The sequence below is a fragment of the Rhinatrema bivittatum genome, chromosome 13 (genome assembly GCF_901001135.1).
Source record: "Rhinatrema bivittatum chromosome 13, aRhiBiv1.1, whole genome shotgun sequence".
Taxonomy (NCBI): Eukaryota; Metazoa; Chordata; class Amphibia; order Gymnophiona; family Rhinatrematidae; genus Rhinatrema; species Rhinatrema bivittatum.
This window is the reverse complement of record NC_042627.1, coordinates 14,870,103-14,894,063: the sequence shown is the minus strand read 5'-3', so window position 1 is coordinate 14,894,063 and position 23,961 is coordinate 14,870,103. Positions and strand designations below refer to the sequence as shown.

Below are 23,961 nucleotides of genomic sequence, written 5' to 3'. Positions count from 1 at the left end.
GGGTACCAATAGAACCAAAATCAGACAGGGGGCGCCCGAGCAAGAACAGTCCAAAGCCTGAATAGGCCAAAGGCCAGGACGTAGACTGTAGCGGCGTCATAGAGCAAGCTAGAGTCAGGGCCGGCGGCAATCAAGGAGCAGTGGCAAGGCAAGGCTGAAGTCTGAGCTAGAAGAAGATCAATAGTGTAGTCAGACGAAGCAAAGGTCGGGTCCAGGAGAAGATCAAAGGCGTAGTCAGATGAAGCAGAGGTCGTGTCCAGAAAGTCAATCCGAAGAAAGGCAAGGAATCAGGAACACAGGAACGAAGGAGAACAGGAAATCGCAGGTATCAGGAACCAGGAACGCAGGAGAATCACCAGGAGGCAACAAAGTACATGACCAGGGTGGAGACCAGTTGCAAAGGCAACAATCAGGAGTTAAGCCCTGCCTTATATACCAGAGCTTCAGTGACGTCATCATCTGGGGCCGTGGCCAATTTCCCGCCACGGGCCTTTCATAAGCAGCGGTGATGCGCGTGCCTAGGGAGGAACGCGGCGCATCTCCACGGGCCACGCGGAGAGATCCGTCGCGGAGCACAGAGGACTGTTGCAGTAGCTGGAGCACCGGGGTTGGCCCAAGGACGAAGCCGACGGCCCACCGCCACCAGAGACGTGGAACTAGACACTGGATTTGGCAATGGAAGGTGAGAGTGCCGGGCCGTGGGCCTGCCGCAGCCAGCACATGCGACAACTGTAAGTATAAAGAAACTAATTTGAAAATCTCAGACCAGGCAGATGTATATTGGAAAAAAAACTGGATATCATTGGCATAAATTCTGTAGTTTATGCCATAACTTGCAACAATCTTGCAAATAGGGACAAGATAAATATTAAATACAGTTGCTGATAAGGCAGAGCCTTGCAGCAGTCCTGTAGTCACAACTTTCCAGCCTGAGCCTAGGTTCCCACATCTAACCTGTTGAGTCCTGTTAGTGAGAAATGAAGTAAACAATTTATGTACTAAACCTGCAATAATACCCTAAGATGATTGCGCCAGGAGTATATTGTGGTCCAAGGTATCGAAGGCAGCAGAAATATCCAATAACACTAACATATATTCCATGCCACTGTCGAAACCTCTAAGAATTGTATCAAAACTGGATGTTTCCATACTATTCAGCCTTATAAAACCAAACAGAAAGTGGTCAATCACTGCATTTCACTCCACAAAGTCTGTCAGTTGAATGAGTACACACAGTTTCTAATATTTTCGCTAAGTACGGCAAAACACCAGGATTGGGTTTCGACTTTTTAAGCAGTTGTCAAACAGATGCTTGCTTCAAACAGCTCGGAACATCACCAGATGATAGAGAGAGATTTACAATGTCTGCTATTGATTTGCTAACCTCTTCTTTCAAAAGTTTAACTAAAATATTTGGGCTTGGATTGAGTGGTGATTATGAAGAATTCATCTTACCTAAAATTCCGGTTATTTCAGTTTTGGAAGTTAACTCAAAACAATCCCAGACTGCTTCAGAATGAATATCAGCAATAAATGTTAGCATGGAAACTGAGTTACAGTAAATGTCAAAAATATTTGTTACAAAAAAATGGAAAACTCATTACAGCAATCAATAATGGAGTTACCCAACGGTGTAGAAGCAACAGGTCTAGATACTAATGATCTTACTACTTGAAAGAGTTCAGCTGAACTATTCTCAGCAGAGTTAATTTTATGAGCATAATAATGCTTTTTCATGTCATTAATCATAGCTCTGTATGTTGCTAATTTTTTTAAATAAGCTGTTTTTGTAGTAGGGCAAGGAACCTTCTGCCAACGTCTCTTGAGACGATGCAGTTGTTTCATAATTCTGAGAGAAGCAGTAAACGAAGAGGCATATTTGCACTGTCTAAGCTGGAAAATTCTTTTGGGGGCTACTTTATGTAATGTACTACCAATACTGTTTGTTTATTTATTTATTTCAGATTACTTTTATCCCGCACCCTCCATAGTTCGGGGTGGGTTACGTAGTAAACATACACAATTTGTAAGGAGAAAGGAATAAAACATACATAAATTAAAGCATAATGAGTTTAGGTCATTGTGGTCAATATACAACCATGATTCCACCACTGAATGTATACTGTCTTTAGAGATCTCAGGAAGATGAGGAATAAAAGTTGCCTTAAATAAATCAGTATCAACATGGCCTCATTTTGTTATCTGCTGATTTACTTTGCGATTTAATACTGGCCTTGCATTTAGAGAACAAGTTATATCAACCAAGTCATGGTTAGACCAAGGACCCTTTGAGTTTTTATTTGTAGGGAGTCCTCAATAAATAACCTTATATTCAAAAAGATCAACTCTAATGTATGTCCAAAGTTATGAGTTGGGCACTTAACCTGTTGATCCCAGCCTAAGCTGGACAAAGAAGATTAAAAAGATTCAACAGCAGTCTAGGTGCCTTTCCCCCTTCTGATGATGTCTTTCCACAAATTTCATTGGAAATTAATGAGAGAACTCTAATTTTGGAGGCTCATTGCTTCCCCCATTGACTTTAATGGTAAACCAGTGAACAAATAAACACATTTTGGTTTTCTTTTGAAACAAATCAAATGAATGGAGGTGACCTACAAAATGAATGAACAAACTGAAACAAAAATGTTGCCTCTCAACATCTCTAGCAGTCAGAGATATGATACACAGAAGAACCATGACTGAAATATAGGTAGAACTTCTGATTTTAGGCTTTAACTGTTAAACCTCAATAAACTTCCCTAATGCAAAAAAAAAAAATAAAAAAAATTAAATAGGCATTTATTAGATAAATACTGGAAAAATACCATCAAGAATATTGCATTGTGGTCCAGGCACTTGTACTACCAACATTGGACTATTGCAATGCCTGCTTCTTGGGTTACCCAAAAACACATTGCATGCGATACAGGTTCTCCAAAACTCTGCCGCAAGATTGCTTTCCGGTAGGAGTCAAAGAGAGCATATATTATTTATTTATTTATTTAAAGGCTTTTATATACCGGAGTTCATGCACTTGTGCATACCACTTCGGTTTACACCTGTATTATAGAAACTGCATTGGCTTCCAATCACTGAACAGATACAAGTCAAGGTTTTGCTATTACTGCATAAAATGTTAAAATTAGACTCCCTGCCCTGGACCATCCAACAACTACGCATCCACAAACCCACCCGTGCACGTCGCTCAGCAGAGAGAGGATTCTTAGAGGTGCCATCCTTGAAACATGTACAGCTAGCTGATTTGGGATACAGACTTTTTTTTTTTATTGCTGGGCCGATATTGTGGAACTCTACACCTATATAGCCTGTGACTGACTGAATGTACATCTACATTCAAGATACTGAAGACTCATTTGTTTACCAGGCCTTTGACTTGTAAACTGTTATTAATGGACTTGGATCTGTATTCCTGTACCTTTTTAATTTTGTTCATTTGATGACACTGTTTTAACATTTTACTATGTAGATATTATGTATGTTCCTGTGGTAAGTCGAGCGATTGGTGGACTGGGCACAGCCAGAGGAAACTACAAGTAGACTCTGGCTGGTAGTTCAGTGCTTTTTATTTACAGTAAAATTTAGATCAAAACAAAATGGCAGCAACCTTCACGTCAGGTAACTTCAAACAGGCAGTGCAATTGAAAAGCAAAACATTTCAGCAGTTCACAGTCTCAGGCAATACACAGTCTTTAAACAGAGAAGTCTTTACCAACCTTCGACGTAGCAGGTCTTGTCGTATGCTGGGACTCTGTCAGCTCCCCAGGGCCCATCTAACTCTTCTAGGGTCTGAGGTCTTATCCTCTGGGCAAGGGCTCTTCCCTTTACTCGGGATTTCCTGCAGCTCTCTATCTTAAGGAGGACCGGGTGGGATAGCTGTGCCCGGTCCTTTAAAGTAGACTGAGGGAGTTTCCTATACATTCCCTCACATATCCTCCCTCTCAGCTCAGGCATGCCAGGATGAGAATTTGCTGTACAACAGACAACTCTCGACAGGAAATCTGCATTCACATTCTCCTTTCCTGCCCAGAGTCGAATCTTGTAGTTGAAAGGCTGCCGGTCCAGGAACCACCTCATCACTCTTGCATTATATTCTTTGTTCCTAATGATCCATAAGAGCGGTTGGTCTGTTATGAGCGTAAACTGCCGCCCCAAGGCTTCTAAGGCTCACTTGAACGCCAATGCCTCCTTTTCAACCGTTGAATATCATCTCTCACATGGCAGCAGCTTCCAGCTGATGTACACCACAGGATGTTCTTGGCCATCCTTATTCTGGGCCAAAATGACCCCCAAGCTGACTTCTGAGGCATTGGCTTGTATCATGAAGGGTTTGGTAAAGTCTGGGCTGATCAGGATTGGTTCAGAACATAATTGCCTCCTTCAGGGTTCTGAAGGTCTTCTCCACTTCCTCTGACCACTGGACCTTCTCTGGTGCTTTCTTCACAAGTAGCCTTGCAAGAGGCTCTGCATTCTCTGAATAGTTAGGGATAAATCTCCTATAATATCCCATAAGGCTTAAAAAAGCTCTCACTTTCGCCTTCGTTTGCAGGACTGGCACCTGGCTGATTGTTTCAATCTTTCCGGTCTGTGGAATGACCTTGCCCTTCCCCAGGGTATATCCAAGATACTGGACCTCTTGCACATCTAGCACACAGTTCTTGGGATTAACCATCAGCCCTGCTTTCTTCAAACTAGTTAATATGGCCTGAGTTGGCTAAGATGGGTCTTCGAGTCGTGGCTGTAGATCACAATGTCATCAAGGTAAGTGGCCTGATACCCTTAATGTGGGCAGAGCAGGCAGTCAACCAAGCATTGAAATGTGGCAGGAGCGCATGAAGGCCAAACGGGAGTACCGTGATTTGGAATAGCCCCAAGAGTGTAGAGAATGCAGTCTTCTCTTTTGCCAAGGGCATGAGAGGCACCTGCCAATACTCTTTGGGAAGACTGAGGGTAGAGATGAACTGAGACAACCCCAGATGCTCAATCAGTTCATTCTCTCATGCACTGGATAGGTGTCTAGCTTTGAGATCTTGTTGACCTTTCTGAAGTTGATCCAAAACCTGATGCTGCCATCTCACTGTTGGACTCCTCGGTTATACTGAGCTGGAGCATTTCCTTCACTTCGGCATCAATGACATAGCACTTGGCCTTGGAGATCCGATAAGGTCGCTGGCGTACTACCTCTCCAGGAGACATAATATCATGTTTACCAGCTGGGTATGCCAGGCAGGTTCGAGAAGATCTCTTTTTTTCTCTACCAACTGCTTCAAGTCAGCTATCTGTATGGTGGACAGTTCTTCTCTGAAGAGGGCTTGGTCCAGTTTCAGCCCAACCCCAGGACTTAGGGTTCTTAGAGTCTTTGTGAAAAAGATCAGGGTCCTCCAATGAAAAGAGTTCTGGGAATTTCAACTCTTCAGGTTTGCGACTGGACGAACTTGCCGTAGGCTGAGTCAAAATAGATTTGAAATTTGGATAGTCCCATCCAATGATCACAGAATATGGGAGCCAAGGAAGTGCCCCCACTCCCACCACCTATTGACTGGCTGGGGTCTTCAGGCACAGCCGGCTGGTGGGATATTGTCGATGGTCCCCGTGAATACATGCCAAAGTCACTAGTCAATTTGGACTCGCTTCATCAGGTTTTGGATCAACTTCCGTACAAATGTTTTAACACTCCCATAGTCGACTAGTGCATGTGTTGGGACCCCATCCAATTCAACCAGGATCACAAATTTAGAAACTCCCTGGCTACAGACAACTACAAATTTACAACAGTGTGGAGTGACCGCATTAAAGTCCATCACCTCATCCTCCCTGCGGGGACAGTATCTTGCAAAATGGCCTCTTTCACCACAACTGAAATATGGTCGTCTGACTACGGATTGCAAGTGGGGTGAACCACTACATCAGCTCTGTTGGCGATAAGGTAAGACCCGTTATCTTCACCAGTAACACGCCCAGTAGCTTTCACGGTGGCACTATTGGGTATGAAAGCCGGCAGCAATAACACCACGGTGGTGCAATCGATGCTGGCCCCTGCTTCACCCTCCTGCCCTGGTGAGGAACCAGCTGTCATGGTTCATATGGGCACCAATGACTTAGGAAGCTATTGGAGGGAGGTTCTGAAAGCCAAATTTAGGCTCTTATGTAGAAAGAGGACAGTAAGAACCTACAGGGTGCATTCTCTGAAATGCTCCCATGGCAGGACCATAGAGGCAGGCAGAGCTCTGGAATCGCAAGGCATTAAAGAGATGATGGTGCAACATTTTGGGGAAGGGGGAGCCTATTCAGAAAGGATGGGCTTCACCTTAACCACGGTGGAAAAGGTTGCTGGAGCTAACCTTTAATATGGAGATAGAGCAGCTTTTAAATTAAAACAAGGGGGAAAGCCAACAGTTGCTCAGCAGCACATGGTTCAGAGGGCGATAATTTGAAGGGGAGTTAGAGCAACCTGATAGAGAGATTCCAATAAAAGCAATTTCAAATATTGCACACAACCTATGTACATACCACTTGTTCATTGTTTCCCTGTACATATTTTCTCCTCACGTTTCCGTCTTCACCCCCCCTGCCCCCCCCTTTGTCTCGACCACCCCCTCCCCTCCCTCCCCTATTTATTTAGTTATTGATCTGTTACTATGTTCTAGGTTACACAATGTTCCTTGTAAAGGCTTTGCCTATATATATCCTTGTTTTTAAGTTATCTGTAAACCGGCACGATGTGCAAACGGTTGCCGGTATATAAAATAAAATAAAATAAAAAAAAAAAAATAAAAGCAAAAGTTGCCCATGTGCCTATAAGTAAAGAACAGATTGAGTTAAAAGATTTCAAATTATCCCTGTAACCTCTAGGAAAGGTGTATATGCAAATAAAAAATATTAGTTTATTTTACTTGAGAAACCAGCTTTTCTTCCATTTAAGAATCAAAGTGATGTACAATAAATAAGGTAGATACAGTCTAAAATAAATAAAAAAGCAACATAAAGTGAAAAACATAATAAAAATCATACACAAATCGTATTTCAAATTTAAACCAAATAAAATATAAAATAAACACACATATATAGTTAGAGTAAATAAAACAGATAAAAAGAGCCTAAATGTTAATAGGAAAATCATAAGTAAAAATATCTACAATAAATTACAGCCATAATTGACAGTAAACCTACACATCAATTAATAGACTTAGTTTTTGGGTACTTGCCAGGTTCTTATGGCCTGGATTGGCCACTGTTGGAAACAGGATGCTGGGCTTGATGGACCCTTGGTCTGACCCAGTATGGCATTTTCTTATCAAAAGCCTTCCTAAAGAGAAGCGGTTTTAGATCCTCCCTATATTTCAAGTTTTAGTATAAGAGGAAGGGAATTCCAAAGCGACGGGGCTAGGAAAGCAAAAGCCATTTCTCTACTTTTTTCAAGCCTTAATTCTTTAAAAGTAGGAATTTTTTTAAAAACTCCTATTGAGTGGAGCATAGGTTACCACAAGGACTATAGGGAGTTAATGAATTAGCAAGATAAGATGGGCTACTAAATTGAATGACTTTAAAAACAAGACAGCCAATTTTAAACTGGATTCGCAGAGAAATGGGCAAACAATGTAACAAAGTAGTGGAGACACAATGTCAAAGGTCCCCTTTCCAAAGATTAGCCTGGCAGCTGTGTTCTGAACTAACTGACTTCGTTAGGAAGTGCCAGATGTAAGACACCGATATAAAGCATTGCAATAATCTAACTGACTAATTACAAGGGAGTTATTTATAGTTCTCAAATCAGCAATACCCAGAAATGACCTTAGATGACGGATATGGTGCAGAAAAAAGTAGGAACTCTGAAATACTTTGAAAATTGTGCTTCAGAAGTAGGTTGAGCATCAAACTTGACTCCAGTGCAGTAAAAATATATTTTTTTTAACTGAATACGGAAGCCTGCAAATAAAGGAGATGGAAAATCAACACTATCAGACTTGTTCACAAACCAAATAGCCTTTGACTTTTCAGGATTAACTTTGAGCTTGGTTAAGGGAAGCCAATTTGCTACTTCAGATAGGTAGTTGTTAAACCTTGCCATACAATTAAAAGATTAAAAGAATGTCATCAGCAGAAAGATAACAGGTAAAACCTAAATTCTGGATAATTGTAGCTAAAGGAGATAAATAAAGAGGAAGGGAGATAGAAGAGATCCTTGCTGGTACACTGCATGATACAAGCTGAGATTGAGAAAGCAATGAGTTCTGGTCAATACAATATGACCTGCTACAAAGAAAAGATGCAAGCCAGTTAAGTGGGCATCCCCTTATCCCAAGATCAACCAAGTGCTTCATTAGCAGCTTATGGTCGACAGTATCAAAAGTTGCACCCATGTCTAGCAGAACCATGAGCACAGCCTTACCACTATCCAGGTTAGTGCTAATGTCATTCAGAAGGGCAGTTAATGCAGTTTCACTGCTATAGCCCTTCTGAAATCCTGACTGTTTAGCATGGAAAACAAGGGTTTTTTTTTCTAAATATGTCAATTGTAGATGCATGGCCTGCTCAATTATTTTTGCCAATAAGGGAAGATTTGAAATAGTCCAAATTTTCTTTGTTTAGGATAGGGCGGACCCTAGCAGCTTTGAGAGACTCTGGCAAATAACCTGATCTAAACTCAAGTTTGTGATCTCAGCCAGGAATTTCATCAAGCAATGATCTGGATTCTTTACATATTTGAATGGTAATGGAACTAATGAGGAGGAAGAGGATAGTTTCATCTGCTGTAGAATAAGCTAAAGACTAGCTGTTGTGACCTTATTAAAGGCTGAAAGTCTACTTGTCATCACAATATTTACCTTAAAATGTCAATATGCAAATGCCAGAAGTCTAAAAAGTAAGATGGGAAAATTAAAATGCATAGCACCAAATGAAGAGGTAGACATAATTTGTACCTCAGAGAGTTGGTAGAAGGAGGATAACTAATAAGACAGTGCTATACCGGGGTACAAATTATATTGTAATGATAAATTGGATCAACTTGGTGGGGGTGTGGTGCTTTAGTCCAATAGGATAAAGATCCTGCAGGAGACTAAATGCACAGTAGAATCTTTATGGGTGGAAATTTCATGTGTAATAGGGAATAGTATAGTAGTGGGGGTATACTACCATATACTTGGCCAAAATGAACAACTGGATGACGAAATGCTAACCAAAATTAGAGAAGCTAACAAATTTGACAGCACAGTGATAATGGGAGATTTCAATTACCTGAATATTGTCTGGGTAAATGTCACATCAGGACATGCTAGACAGGTAAAGTTTCTAGGTGAAATAAATGAATGTTTTACAGAGCAACTGGTCCAGGAACCAACAAGAGAAGGAGGACTTTTAGACAGAACTCTTAGTAGAACACAGGATTTGGTTTCAGATATAATGGTAGTGGGGCCACTCAGCAACAGTGATCAATACACGATCAAATTTGACTTGACTGGCAGGAGGACATTATTAAATCTACTGCTCTTGCATATTTTGTGTTCTCTGTAAACCGATGAGATGTTCCCAACGTTCGTCGGTATATAAAAGCCATTAAATAATAATAATAAATTTAACTTTCAAAAGAGAGATTTTGATAAAATGAGGAAAATAGTTAGAAAATAACTAAAAGGTACAGCTACAAAAGTTGCTTAAAAATATCATCTTGGAAGCCCAGACTAGATGTATTCCATGCATTTAAAACCGCGGAAGACAAAACCAGTGTTTATGAGGCCTCCCCCCCCCCCTCATAAACACTGTTTTTGTCTTCCACTTTTTTTTAATTTATCAAAGGGTGGGTGAGTAAGTTGTATAAGGCCATTCTTTGGAGGGAGGAGGTTAAGCGTTCCCCTAGGATACTGACTTGAGAAAGGGAATTGGGGAAGTCATGGGAGGAGGAAGATTGGGATTTAATCAAATGGGGATCTGGAAATGTTTCCTGCCTGCTGACATTGTGGAACAGCAATATCAAATTCTGATGAGGGCCTATTTAACTCAAACCAGGTTATATGTTATGGGTTGTGCTGGAGAGATTGTGGACAGCAAGGAAACCTCACTCATATTCTATATTGCTGCCCTAAACTGGTTGTTAGGATTTGTAGGTTGGTGGGCCCTTGCCCCGAGGTGAGAGATGGTACCACTGAGCAATAGGTGACACAGCCCAGCGAGAACAGGAAGAGCAGGAGACTGGGGTGTGGATGCAGTTGCCAGAATAGGTCCCCCTAGTGGTGGAGTGCTAAACAGGCCTCAGGGAGTGGGGAATGCAGGCAGAGTATGGAGTAATGCTTGTGAGGGCGATCCCTGGGGGTGGAGCCACAGAGAGATTCAGCACGGGAGATATGACGTAGGCTTACCCGAGGCACGGGGAAACCCAAGGGTCTCTGGCAGTGCAGGAAGACACTACCCTGAGGAGCGAGGGAGTGCCATACAGTCTCAGAGATAGGCAAGATGCTACCCCAAGGAGTGGGGAGCGAAACGAAATCACAGTAGTAAATAAGACACAGCCCCGAGGAGCAGCGCAGTCCCAAGTTCACTACACATTACCCCGAGGAGCAGGGGCATGGCTAGTCACAAGTGGTGGCAATGGCCCACGGAGCGGTGTACACCAGCGCTAGGTCCCATGAAGCACAGTAGTGAGACAGTGGCCCGCAGGGCAGGGTACACCTACATTGGTCTCTACAAGTAGAGTCGTTGGGCAATGATCTGCAGAGCAGGGCTCACCATGCTGAGTCTCCACGAAGCAGAGTAGAACGGCAATGGTCCGCAGAGTGGGGTACACCAACGTAGAGTCTCACGGGTAGAGCAGTTCCTGGAGCAACCCCAAGGAATGGGGGAATGACAGTCAGCGTCTGAGGCGCAGGGCCCTCTGAGGAGCGGATAGCCAGAGACAGAAGCAGGGCCCCCGAGGAGTGGGTACCCGAGAGTGTCTCACGCCAGGAGAAGCAGGAATCAGCAACCTTAGCAAGAAGCAGAATTCAGCGAGGAGGGAACTCATTGCCAAGTTGATTAGAGTCAGGCCCTGATGGTGCTTAAGAGTCCAGGGCTAGTGATGTCAATTGGTCATTTGGCCCCCGAGCAAATTTTGCAGTTCATTGTTCTCTTTGTTTCTTAGTTATCAATTCAGTTGTTACTTATTAAGATTTACTACCCCCTCACCACTGTTAATTGTATCGCCCCCGAGCGAATTTTGCAGTTGCATTGCAAACCGATGTGATATGTATTTTATACAGGAACGTTGGTATAGAAAAGTTAAAAATAAATAAATAAGGGGAGACGCCCTTGAGGTTCCCGCCCTGGCGTCCCTAAAGAAGGGCCATGGAGCGCACGCACCTAGGAAGGCCCGGGAGAGACATGGCGGTTGGCGGCGTCCTTGCCACTCTAGGGATGGAGCCGTGAGTGTCTGAAGTGGCTGGCCATAGCCGTGAGTCTTCCAAAAGGAGAGAGGGCAGCAACACATGAAGTAATAGCGGTCACAGCCGTCTGGGACTGATGGTCATAACACTGGTGATCTTCTGACAAGAGGTTAAAGGGGTGATTGAGGTCATCTCGAAAATTGTGGTTCCAATTCATCACTGGGTCTATATTTTCCTGTTTTTACCATCAGGATTGACTACTAAAAGAATTTCTGACTTCATTTTAAAACTTTTCCTGGTGGGACAAAAGGTGAAATTGAGCAGGAATAAAAAATGAGCACTTTTCTTCAATTTTGTGGATTTTAACATCACATAACAGCACCAATATTCAAGGTCTCTCTTTGAAAAGAAAAAAAAGCTGAAAATATGTGCTCATTTTTTTTTCCTGTAATGAACTTTGTTTTTATATGCAACCTTGAAAAAAAATTTGCATAAAACTGAGAGGGAGAGAGAAAGTAAAGATAAGTGCTCTTTTTTTTTTTTAATGAATTTTGTTTTTACATGCAACATTGAAAAAAATGTTTGCAAAGAACAGAGAGAGAGAAAGAACTCACACCTCTATATAAAAATCAATGTCACTCTCTATTTACACCACTATAAGAGGGGGTACTTTTAACTCAATGTTGGATTTGGGGATGGGGTTTGTTAGGGGGGGTGGTTTTACATACACAGTCAGAGGTACGAACAGCAAAGTTGACATCACTGAAGATTTTCTGTCGTTTGAATCGAGGAAAGGTACAAGAGGAGTTGATTTGTACATTGCACTCTCTACCTAGCTTGATGCTCTCTCTACCTAGCTTGTTTGAAGCTAGGTAGAGAGTGCATTGTACAAACCAACTCCTCAGTTTATATTGAAATGTGTTTTACAGATCAATACTGAGGAACTGCAGGTGGCATCAGTTTTACTTTCTCTGTCTCCAACTACTGGCACGGATGAATATGGGAAGACATCCGGACCACATTTACCACAAAAGCTATTGCCGCTTCCAACCTGTCCGCCTGAGCACCTTGTGTACCACCGGCCGCCTGACCCTCCTGAGAATGCTGTACCCAGCGTAAGCATGCCCGCTGAATGAAGCTGGAACAAATAGCTGCGCAGAAACTCAAAGCTGAGACCTCAACAATCTGCTTGAGATGGATCTCCAGCTTGGGGTCCTGAACATCTCCTCCCTTTCTTCCACTACAATCTGAGTGACTGAAAATCAAAAGTTCACAGATATGGAGAGTGAAGCATTTATTTTATCCTTATTAGTTTTAATGATTGGGTGTTTGAAGTGTCTGCTATCTTAAAACATTCCCAAAAACTCAATAAAATATTTAAACAATTTTTAGGTGAGTTTATTGAATGTTCGATTTCACAGCAGTTTTGAAATATTCATTTTCTTAGTATGTTCATAATGCAATGATGTTTTATATTTTTTGATTGTATTTGTTTTATGAGGCATGGTGAGGATTATGTTTTCAGCAATAGAAAAGGAAATGTCAATCTGTATGCCGTTTCCCAATATAGTCGGTTATTAGTTGTAAATGTGTTTTCGTGTTTTTTAATTTTTATTTATTTTTTAATTTTTGTATATATATATATCTGTATCTAGCCGCATCAGCAAGCCTGTCGGCGTGCTTTCTTATGATATTTCAAACAAAAGCCGCCCGGACTTCTAATCATTTGCGGCAATCCTTAATATTCTAAATATTCTTTTGTCAACAAAAGAATATTTAGAATATTAAGGATTGCCGCAAATGATTAGAAGTCCGGGCGGCTTTTGTTTGAAATATCATAAGAATCTAATCATTTGCGGCAATCCTTAATATTCTAAATATTCTTTTGTCAACAAAAGAATATTTAGAATATTAAGGATTGCCGCAAATGATTAGAAGTCCGGGCGGCTTTTGTTTGAAATATCATAAGAAAGCACGCCGACAGGCTTGCTGATGCGGCTAGATACAGATATATATATATACAAAAATTAAAAAATAAATAAAAATTAAAAAACACGAAAACACATTTACAACTAATAACCGACTATATTGGGAAACGGCATACAGATTGACATTTCCTTTTCTATTGCTGATTTGGTTTTTGTTGGAAATTATTTGCGTTCTTTTTGAGTCGAGGATTATGTTTTTCCATTGTTGCACTGCATACGGACTCTGGCTTGTTGCAGTGACCGGTTTTTGTTTGGATGATTCTATCTACGGTCTCTTTATTTTATATTTGGTGAGGATCTGGCTGTGTTCTGCATGTGCGACCATGGTGAGGTATTCTGCTAGTGTATAGTTTCTGTAAGGGATGCATAGCAGCCTGGCTAGTTCTGTTTTCCTAATAAGAGGTATATTGGTGTTTTAGTACCCAGTGTAATATTTGCAGTGTTACTTTTAATGGGTAGGGTTGATACTGTTTGAGTGCTGGCAGTTAGTGCTGTTTTGGTATGAAAAGTTTACTGTATTATAATTTGTAATTTAGTTTACTTATGCCTTTCTGAGGGCCAAGCTCACACTTTATAATAGGCATAATATCACGTGTGCTGCAAGTGTCTTGCTTTTTTGCAGGATTTTCTATTTAAAGCACAATAGTGCGTGTAAATATAATATACCTGAGTCGAGTGATGTTTTTACCTCAAAAGACTGTATTTCATGTAACATATGTTATAAATGCCTAATTTGTAATTGTGTATGGAAGCAAAGAGAATGTTAGGAATTATTAGGAAGAGAATGGTGACTAAAACGGAAAATGACATAATGCCTCCGTATCGCTCCGTGGTGAGACCGCACCTTGAATACTGTGTACACAATTCTGGTCGCTGCATCTCAAAAAAAGATATAGTTGCGATGGAGAAGGTACAGAGAAGGGCAACCAAAATGATAAAGGGGATGGAACAGTTCCCCTATGAGGAAAGGCTAAAGAGGTTAGGGCTGTTCAGCTTGGAGAAGAGATGGCTGAGGGGGGATATGATAGAGGTGTTTAAGATCATGAGAGGTCTTGAACGAGTAGATGTGAATAGGTTATTTACATTTTCGGATAATAGCAGGACTATTTATTTATTTATTTAAAAGCTTTTATATACCGGTATTCATAGGAATATCATATCGGTTTACATGGAACAAGGTGCAAGTAACTTGGAGAGGGTTGAATGGAGAAATGTGATAGAGAAAGTGGATATACATACTTGATATAGGTAGAGGAAATATATATGCAATAGGGAAATAAGAATACATATACAACTTGATAATATTAGAAGAAATATATACAATATTATGATAATACAAATAGTACTATGTGCTTTCATTAATGCAATACTCTAATGCTAATATAGAATCTGCTATATGGGCTGTAGGGTGACATTGGGGGGTGAAGTGAAGGGTAGGGTGCTATTCAGGGAATGCCTGTTTGAAGAGCCAGGTCTTTAGTTTTTTTTTTTTTTTTATTTCTGGGTGCATGGCTCTAGACCGAGGTCGGGAGACATGGTGTTCCAGAGGGTGGGTCCTGTGATCGATAGGGCTCTATCTTTCGTGGAATTAAGGTGGGTGGTCTTGGGAGAGGGTGTGTGAAGGGTTCCTTCGTATGCTGCTCTAGTGGGGTGGTTGGAGGCAGAGGGTATTGTCTAGCCAGTGTATCTTACTGTTGTGTATGGTTTTATGTATAATTGCGAGGTTTTTGAAGAGAATTCAGGAGAATATTGGAAGCCAGTGGAATTCCTTGAGGACGGGGTGATATGGTCTGTTTTGCGGGTGTTACAATTCTGGCGGCGGTGTTTTGCAGCATTTGGGGTGGTTTGATGGTTGAGGCAGGGAGACCAAGTAGTAAGGAATTACAGTAGTCGATTTTAGAGAAAAGTGTGGCCTGTAGGACTGTGTGAAAATCATTGAGATGGAGGAGTGGTTTCAGTTTTTTGATGACATGGAATTTGAAGTAGAACTCCTTTATGGATATCGGAGCGGCCTTGGAGGGAACATTTTTTAACAAAGATTAAGTCGAGCGAGTATCTTGCTTTGTGTGTGGGAGAGGTGATGAGTTGTTTAAAGCCTAAGGCGTTATAGGTGTTTAGTAGGTAGGGATTCGCAGGATGGGGAGGGGGGAATGGAGTCCACATGGAGATTAAAATGCCTCCAGTATGATGGCTGGGATGTCTATGTTCAGGTTGTCTGTTATAAATTCAATGAGTGGTGAAGGGTTGTGTTCAAGTAAGTCAGGGGGGCACAGACTAGGCAGATTTGAAGGTCATGGGATTTAAAGAGGCCAATCTCAAGCATGGGTGGGATGTTGGTATTGAGGGTTTTGCTATGGTTTTGAGGTGTTGGAGTGGATTCTTGGGCACTGCGGTAATGGCCACTCCCATGGGAAGGAGCCCCGCGAGGAACCGCAGTACTAGGCTAGACTCGAGACACGCAAACACAGAAGATTTGTCTTTTATTATACAGCTGAATGATACCACCAGAGGTGGCAGTAGTGAGGTGATCCAGTAGTAGTAGTAGTCCAGGGGCCCTCGGCAGAGGAGACCCATCTCACAATGGTAGATGATAGCAGCACACGGTAGTATAGGGAGTTCTGGATGCAGGTTCCCAGTGCTGAGCTGTAGATAAGACAGGCTGACAAAGGTTACATTACTCACTAAGTTGGTAGCTGTATATATGGAGATCCCAGCAGGCAGAAGTGGTTGGATTGCAGGCACCCAGGCAGGGAGGGGAGGCCCTCGAGGAGCGAGTACCTGGTATCCCAGATAGGCACCTGAAAGAAAGCAAAGGGCCCCCGAGGAGCGGGTACCCAGGTTAGAAGAATAACCCCGAAGGGCAGAGAGAGCTTCCAGGGGCAGCACGGAAGTGGCAGAGTAGCTCAGACCGGAAGTATTCCAATCCAATCCTTGCTAACTTGAATTGTTAGCAAACAAAGGGCAGGCTAAATACCCGGATGGCGTGATATCACTCGAGGGGGATGCCCCCGAAGTTCCCACCATGACGTGGATAAAGACGTGGGTGGCATGCACGCGCACATCCTAGGAGGCACTCAGGAGAAACATGGCGGATAGCCTTGCCATAGCCATTCCGGGGACGCCGGAGAGAGTGGCATGAAGACGCGGCGGCAGCCATCTTCTCAAGGCTAGTGGAGAGAGCAGGAAGAAAGGTGAGGCACAAAGGTCGAAGTTGTCTGAGACCGACGGATGCAACAGGTTTTAAGTTTGAGGTCTTTTTTGGCGGCAAGCAGTAAACCTCCACCCCTTTTTTTGGGCCTTGGAATGGAGAATAAGTCATATGATTGTATGGGTAGCTGGTTTAGTAGAACTGTGTCAGAGTGTTTAAGCCAGGTTTCCGTGACAGCACAGATATCGGGTTTGTAGTCTAGAAGGCGGTCATTGAGGATAGGAGCTTTTTTCCCTAAAGATTGGGCATTGAATAGTACAATGGAAAGAGCGGTGAGGTCAAGGAATTGAGTAAATGGGGAGGGCATGATGGGTATCAGGGATTTGAGATGTGCAGTTGATTAGAGATGTGGTGTGTTGGGTGTCGGTGTGTGAGGTATTTGAGGTTGGGGATGGGATATGCTGTCATGGTTGATTGGGTGCTGGTGGTAGAAAGTGATGGGTTGCTGGGGAGATCTGAGGGGGTCGGCGAGCTGAGGGTTTCGAGTCAGTTCCTTTGGTGGACAGGAATCTGTTAAGGTTATTGTGGAGTTGGGGGGGGGGGGGGGGGGGGGGGGGAGATTGGGGTGTTAGATAGTGGGTAGTAGCAGTTACTGGGAGGAAGGAGGGCGGTAGATATGATTCCAGAAGCATGGGCTGTGTCAATGTCACTGTGGGACAGTTTAAGTTATCTAGGAGTATAGAGGGAAACAGATAGATCTTAGTGGTTTTCAAAGGTGTGGTTTTTGTGGATTGGGAGTGTTGTGTGCTGGGGAGGATGATCGGAGGTCTGGGGAGGTGGGTGCTGTAGTTTTAGAGTTGTGGAGAGTTAGAGGGAGGGGGCAGTACGCAGGGGGCGGCACAAAGGGACGCAGGCCCCTTTGTCGTGTTCCTTCGGTGCGCGACGCCTCTGGTTGGCGTTGGGGTTTAGGAGCTCCCTCCAGTCGGCGCCCTCGATGACTCAGGTGGTAGGCATGTCCGGGAGCCGAGGGGGAGGAGTCTCGTCAGTGTCGGCTGCTAGGCCGCGTTGAGGAGGCTCCGGTCGCTTGGGGCCTGGTGCCTCAGGGTCCCTCAGTGCAGGCAGAGGGCTGGTCCCTGCCTGTTCAGGATGCAGTCTCTCTCCTCTTCCGGTCGGCATTGGGGTTTAGGAGCTCCCTCCAGTCGGCGCCCTCGATGACGCGGATAGTAGGCGTAAGGATATTCCATGAAGTTAGCAAGTAGCACATTTAAGACTAATCGGAGAAAATTCTTTTTCAATCAACGCACAATTAAGCTCTGGAATTTGTTGCCGGGAATGTGGTTAGTGCAGTTAGTGTAGCTGGGTTCAAAAAAGGTTTGGATAAGTTCTTGGAGAAGTCCATTACCTGCCATTAATTAAGTTGACTTAGAAAATAGCCACTGCTATTACTAGCAGCAGTAACATGGAATAGACTTAGTTTTTGGGTACTTGCCAGGTTCTTATGGCCTGGATTGGCCACTGTTGGAAACAGGATGCTGGGCTTGATGGACCCTTGGTCTGACCCAGTATGGCATTTTCTTATGTTCTTAACAAGAACATTTGCTGTTGACTGTATCTTTTCTCTTAAATCTCTGATTTATAAGAATAAAATATATTATATATGGGAATCAAAGTAACTATAAAATTGCCATTCCAAAATCATCTCACCCCACTGGTGGTAATTATTTTAACATCTGTTATTTAACACTTAAACTTTTGGACCTTAATCTACAGCGGTGAGCACATTTCTATTACTCCAAATGATCCAGACAAAGTGCAAATTTGAGCAAGCATGGCTTACCTTTTGCGATCCAACCTTCTCCAGGCGGTTAATACCCCTCGGTGTTATGTGCACGGTGTGTAATATATCCCTTTCCTTTCCATTGGTGAGTATTAGCCTCACGTCAGCCCTTTGTGTGCCTTACAGGCATCTGTAGCCGCTGCTGGCTCTTTAAAGCAGGGCTGGGACGGCAACAGAATCGCCGTGCAAGAGAGAGAGAGGAGCAGATTTTTGCAGGGATTTGTCACCGAGGAACAGAAGTGGCAGCAGCAGCAGCAGCAGAGAATGCTGAGTCCACCCAGCCCATTACCCGGGCTCCCAGGAGGAGGCAGAGCACTGATCTGAGCAGCTCGCAGCGTCTCCAGCCGATCTTCCTGAAGGAGGAAAGCAACTCGAGGGTGTGTGGGGGGGAAAAGGGCAAAGGCATAGCAGGCGCTCGGCTCGGGCAGGAGATGCGGGGAGCGCTCTGCTGAGCTCCAGAGACTCTTCCAGCCCCACTCCCGTTCCGAGGAAGGAGCCCGTGGACTCTGGGCGCTAGGCGGGGGCAGGGCAGGCGTGGGGGGAGGGGGGGGATGCTCGGCAGCTTGGCTCCTCGGATGCTAAAGGAGGAACTCCAAGATCCTTGGTGAAAAGTACAGAAGGAATAACACAGAAAGCAAGGAGGCGCTGGAGACAGACTTGGAAGAAGTGAGACGCGCTCGGGAGGAGAGGGGAAACCTTTGGATTTCATTTGTAGTCTCTCGTCTTTCGGATCCGGCGGCTTCTGCCTTTTATCCCTTGTCACTTGCCGTTTTCTTTATATATATATATTTTTTTTGTAATGCACACTCTGCTGGCAATTCTCATCCAGGTTACCCCCGCCCGAGCAAAACTGGGGAGCTGCAAGGCGCTGCAGGCAAACTGCTTCTGATTTCTTTATCCCTGGCTGTTCTGCTATCGGGAGCGTCGGAGAGTGGAAGGGCAGGCGGACAGAGAGAGAGAGAGGGCACTGGCGGGGCAGCCCCCTCTCCTTGGGAGAAACGGGATCGGCCGACGAGGGAGAAGCCCCGAGCAGGTATGGAAGACGGGGGGGGGGGGGGTCGTCTGCTCGGTTTTGTCTGCCAGCTGTTCCGGGGAGCTGGAGGGAGTGCATGTGCTCTGTGCATGTTGACTACGAGGAAACAGAGAGAGAGAGAGAGAGAGGGGACAGGTCAGGAAAGAGGAGGATGGATAAGACAATGAGCTCCGTGCCTGTAGTAAAAGAGCCCGAGTGCAGCAGCAGCCTGTGCCGACGCTGAGCAAAACATCCAGATGTGCAGAGCCCCGCAGCTTTGATTCGGGATGGAATTGCTGGCAGGCGCGCCCGCTGCTGGAGGTCATGACAGCTCCCTGCCAGGGCGTCGCCTAACGAACCAAAGTTTTGGGGGTTTTTTTTAGAAGGATCAGCAGCCCTTATCTTCCGGGCTATTCGTGTCCGCCTGTTTCAACCACGGGCTCCTAAAGCGGCAGGAATTCCGAGACTTGTCCTTCTTGGCTTTTGCCATCCAGTCCCCTTATAAATTTCTTCTCTTGCCTCCACTCGAGGCAAAAAAGGGGTTCGGCGAACGATTTGGAGCCGCTCACCACGTCTTTTCTAGGTTGCGAAGGACAGATCAGTCCAATAGGTAAATCTACATCACAGTGCATGTTATGAGATTTGGAAAAGTGAAAACAGCAGCTCTATAATATCTTACAGAAAGAGGAAGAGGGGTGCATGGTCACCTGAAGCAAGGCAGTCTCACCGAGCTGGCCCTAAGAAATGCAGATGTTAGTTCTACATCTATTCTAGGCGACAGGAAAAATCGTTTTCCCTTTACAGTTTCCCTTTACTCCTCCATGCCATCTTTCTTCCTCTCCCTTTGCCCCTTCACCTCTCTCTTCTTGTTGGCAGGACCCCCTCCCCCCAGCTAGTGTATACAAAAACAAATTAGCTTCATCGTGCAGTAAGGGAAGGAGGAGGAGGTTAAAAGAAACGGGCTGGGCTCAGGGCTGGCTACAATGGCCTTGGCTCATGGTCTGCAGGAGGTCGGCAGGAGCTTGGCCTTCGCCTGAAGCAGGCGGCTCCCAGTTCATGGGCCCGGGAAGTGGTGGGAGACGGAATTTGGTTACCCCCCTTGCTGCGTCTGACACTGTAGACAACTGTCTGCGGTGTGCTGAGGACCGTCGGGGGCAAATTTCGAGAGAAGGCATGCAGGATTTCCGGTAAAAATCCATGCATTATGCAAAGGAAGGCCATTCAGGCCCGTCCTAGGGAGAGCTTTATCTGCTAAATATTCATTCCTGGATCTCCTGGAGATGTGATTGTTGTGCAGCACTCGCACCGGTAAGTGACAGGATAACAGGGTCAAGAACTGGAGGGCAGAGCTATAAGGCGGAAGCGGTGCAGGTGCAGAGAGAAATTGCTTTTGGTGAGTGGTGCACTTGTGGAACCAGACCCCCTGGGAGAGTTGCAGAAGCTGGGGTGGAAATAAAGAGTGAGATTGGATTCATTCTCCCATGGAAAGAATGGTATGATCTCCTGAGGAGAAACACTGGAAAGTTTATGTTTGCACTCCTTTATGGCAAGGCATCATCAAAACCTATTTTTATTATTCAGTTGATTCCCTGAGAGCTAATTTGTGCATTAAAAATATGGAGAAAAATCATAAAAGAAATGGGTTTCTTATTTTACAGAAAAATATAACGTCGCAGAAGACATTGCCGTGGCCTACTTTCACATATTAATGAAAAATTAAGCATACAGCATCTTCCTAATGTTGCCCAGCCAAGATTGGGTCCATAGGGTTTTCTCTGCTTGGTCACAGTGCATTATGGGAGTTTGTAGCTCTTGTCTGACACAGAAATGCAGGGCTGAGGAGCTCCGGTATGCAGTGGAGGTTAAGTTTAAACACCTTGAATGGACTGCCCTAGCTTTCTGCCGCCTGCAAAATCCAGACGCAGAAATAGCACCAGGAGCAGCAACCCTTTCACCGTCCGTCAAAGCAGAGTCCACAATCCCAGGGAGGGGCGACCATGCCCAATAAATAAACAAATACAGTTCACCCAGAAACACTTACTGGTCAAAGAGCAACACGGACAGCAGCTCTACCCAGAGCTGCAGCATATTGTGCATGCAATAAGGGTCACTCTTTCACCTGAAGCTTAGTTAGCAGAGAGATGAAGGCTGAGAAAACAACGTTTTCCTCCATTTCACGTAACTCTCTTTACTGTCTCCCAAGGCACTGTTGGCAGTTAAGTGCCATTGGTGGAATTATTGTGCATAGTCAGTATCATTTCAAGGCAGACGCATGCAGTCATCTCTATCATCAGCAGGAGCATAGTGGAATCAAATCTTTTGCAATATCACAGTAGGTCCCATCTTCACAGACATTGGCAGCAGGCAAAAAAAATTATCCTTTTTTAAAGACTTCAGCTCTTCTTAAATACATTATTACATCGAAACAGCTATGACTGAGTTTTCACCAGCTGGTAAACCCCCTTCCCCTCCCCCCACATAATTTTAGTATATGTGTAATTTCTAAACTCTATTACTAATGCTAATACATCTTAGCTGCCCAATTTTGAAGCAAACTGGCAAGATAAACAGCGTCTCCACTGACGCACATACCACCTCCGGCTCTGTTTACTCACAGTGCATCCTGGGAATTAAGATGGCAGTCGTTCCGTCTCCATTGCTCATTGTCAATCAAGGCATCTACAATTTATCAAAAATATCTGGGACATCCAACACAGTGGCCCCGCTGTAATAAGGTACAGGTGGATGTGCCCACATTTTTGTGCGTGCACCTTTACTCCTGATTTAACAAGCAGTTCAGCGCACAAAAAAATGTGGGTGAAGAAACTTCAGTAAAACGGTGTACAGAAGTTAGTGCCCTTCCATGCAAATCCCATGATAGAGGCATTAGCTATTACTCCTCAATTCAGAGAGGCCAGCATAGGCTCAACTCATGCTTTGTGCACACAACCTTTACTGTCCAGAAGACCTCAAGTCATGTTACATGTGCACTAAGCGTGCCTTTGTGAAGGTAGTTTTTAATAGCGTGCATAACTCAGCACATACGTGCGAAAATAGGTACGCCTAAAGCTACACCTTTCTTTAAATAAACTGTGCAGCAGGAAGCCCCTCCCCATTTATAAAATACTGCATAGCTCAGCCCCCAAAACGTTATCTGCATAGGTTTCAGTATGTGCAAGTGCTTTCAATCACTCCACCGCTTTACCCAGACCCGCCGGTGCTTCCCCTCCCCCCCAAGACTCCACCACGTAACCCAGGCTGCCCACCCATAAACTGGAGACAAAAGGCAAGTGCAAAAGCTTACAGACTAGATGGGTGATGGAAGTGTATATATTGCACCACTCACAAAACAGCAACCGTGCAGGAACTTCTGAACCCTCTCCCACAATGCCTTAAAGTGGCCTTTTTAATTTCCAATTTACGCATAACACAGCTAGCGTGTGCACACTTTGGGCTTTTGCAAAATACTACTTACTTACGTGCTACAGGCTACTTAGGCATGTAACTGCCAATTTTATGTGCATAAACCTTTGCCCCATAATGTTGATGGTTGTAAATGTGTCAGAATTTCCCTTTAAAAACAAAAAGAGGTATGAGGGAGGGAGGGAGGCAGAGAAACTGGAGCAAGGAATAGAAAGAATGCAATTTTAGGGGGATCAGGCCTAGCAGGAGCCACGCTACCCCTTTCACAGCCTTTGCGCTCTGCTGGAACTCTGCTTCTGCAGCCAGGAACAGAATTGCAGAAATGTCTTTCAGTAGCATTTGTTTAAGCCTTAAAGCATTCTCAGGCTCGATCAAGCAGTTCTGGACTCTGGTAGCAGCTTGGCTATTGCATCTTTGGTTTATAGCAAGCACTTGTGTATTTGTCTCAAAGTCTGGTAAACATATAGTAGGTCCAACTGGAATATTGCATTCTGGGGATTTTTGTTCCCATAGTATTTCAATTTGGGGGACAGTCAAGAGTACACAAGCTCATATGCAATCCTCCTAGTTTGGCTGAGAGATAGTAGCCTAGGAAAAACACATTGAGGCCGTGAAAGGGTGGCACCTCGGCGCTCAAAAAGAAGGTCACTAGCTTTCTACGCAGATTAAGTAATGTTATGGGAGGTGGGCAGCTTGTATACATTTCTATATTTTATTTAAAAACCATTTCTTACCCACTCTATCTTAAAATACTAAGCAGGGAACAACATTCCTAAAAAAATAGTTAAACATTGAACAAAATAAAATAATCCTGCACATCATTATGCTGGGTATCTAAAAACAGCTCTTGCATTCTCTCAAGGGAATTCGGAGTATCCTGATCAAACAACTGTTCAGCTCATGAATGCTTGGGCAAACAAAAATGTTTTTCATTTTTTCTTGAAGGAACTTAAACAGGATTCGGTTTTTACATCATCTGGGGGGGGGGGGAGTTCCAGATTATCGGACCTGCAACTGCAAATGCAATAATCGGATTTAGGTATAAGCAGGGTAGGCAACTGCCTCCCGTGCCGAATTTTCATAGGCGTCAAACTGCAACTCCTGCGGGCCATGCCCTTATTTGGGCCTGCGGCTGCCACAGCATCATTTACTCTATAGACCAGCAGCGAGCCTGCAGCACC

General features: G+C 44.1%; 1 protein-coding gene and 1 long non-coding RNA gene across 5 annotated transcripts in view; one reads left to right on the top strand and one right to left on the bottom strand.

Moving 5' to 3' along the window:
• Window positions 1-23,961, bottom strand: part of LOC115075122 — a 298,432-nt gene that overhangs the window by 263,336 nt on the left and 11,135 nt on the right. The gene's annotated exons all lie outside the window — the stretch shown is intronic.
• Window positions 18,547-23,961, top strand: part of LINGO1 (leucine rich repeat and Ig domain containing 1) — a 1,111,620-nt gene continuing 1,106,205 nt past the window's right edge. The window contains exons 1-2 of the mRNA XM_029575323.1: window positions 18,547-18,722; window positions 19,175-19,378. The gene's annotated coding sequence lies outside the window, so the exon portion shown is untranslated. The remainder of the gene's footprint in view (window positions 18,723-19,174; window positions 19,379-23,961) is intronic.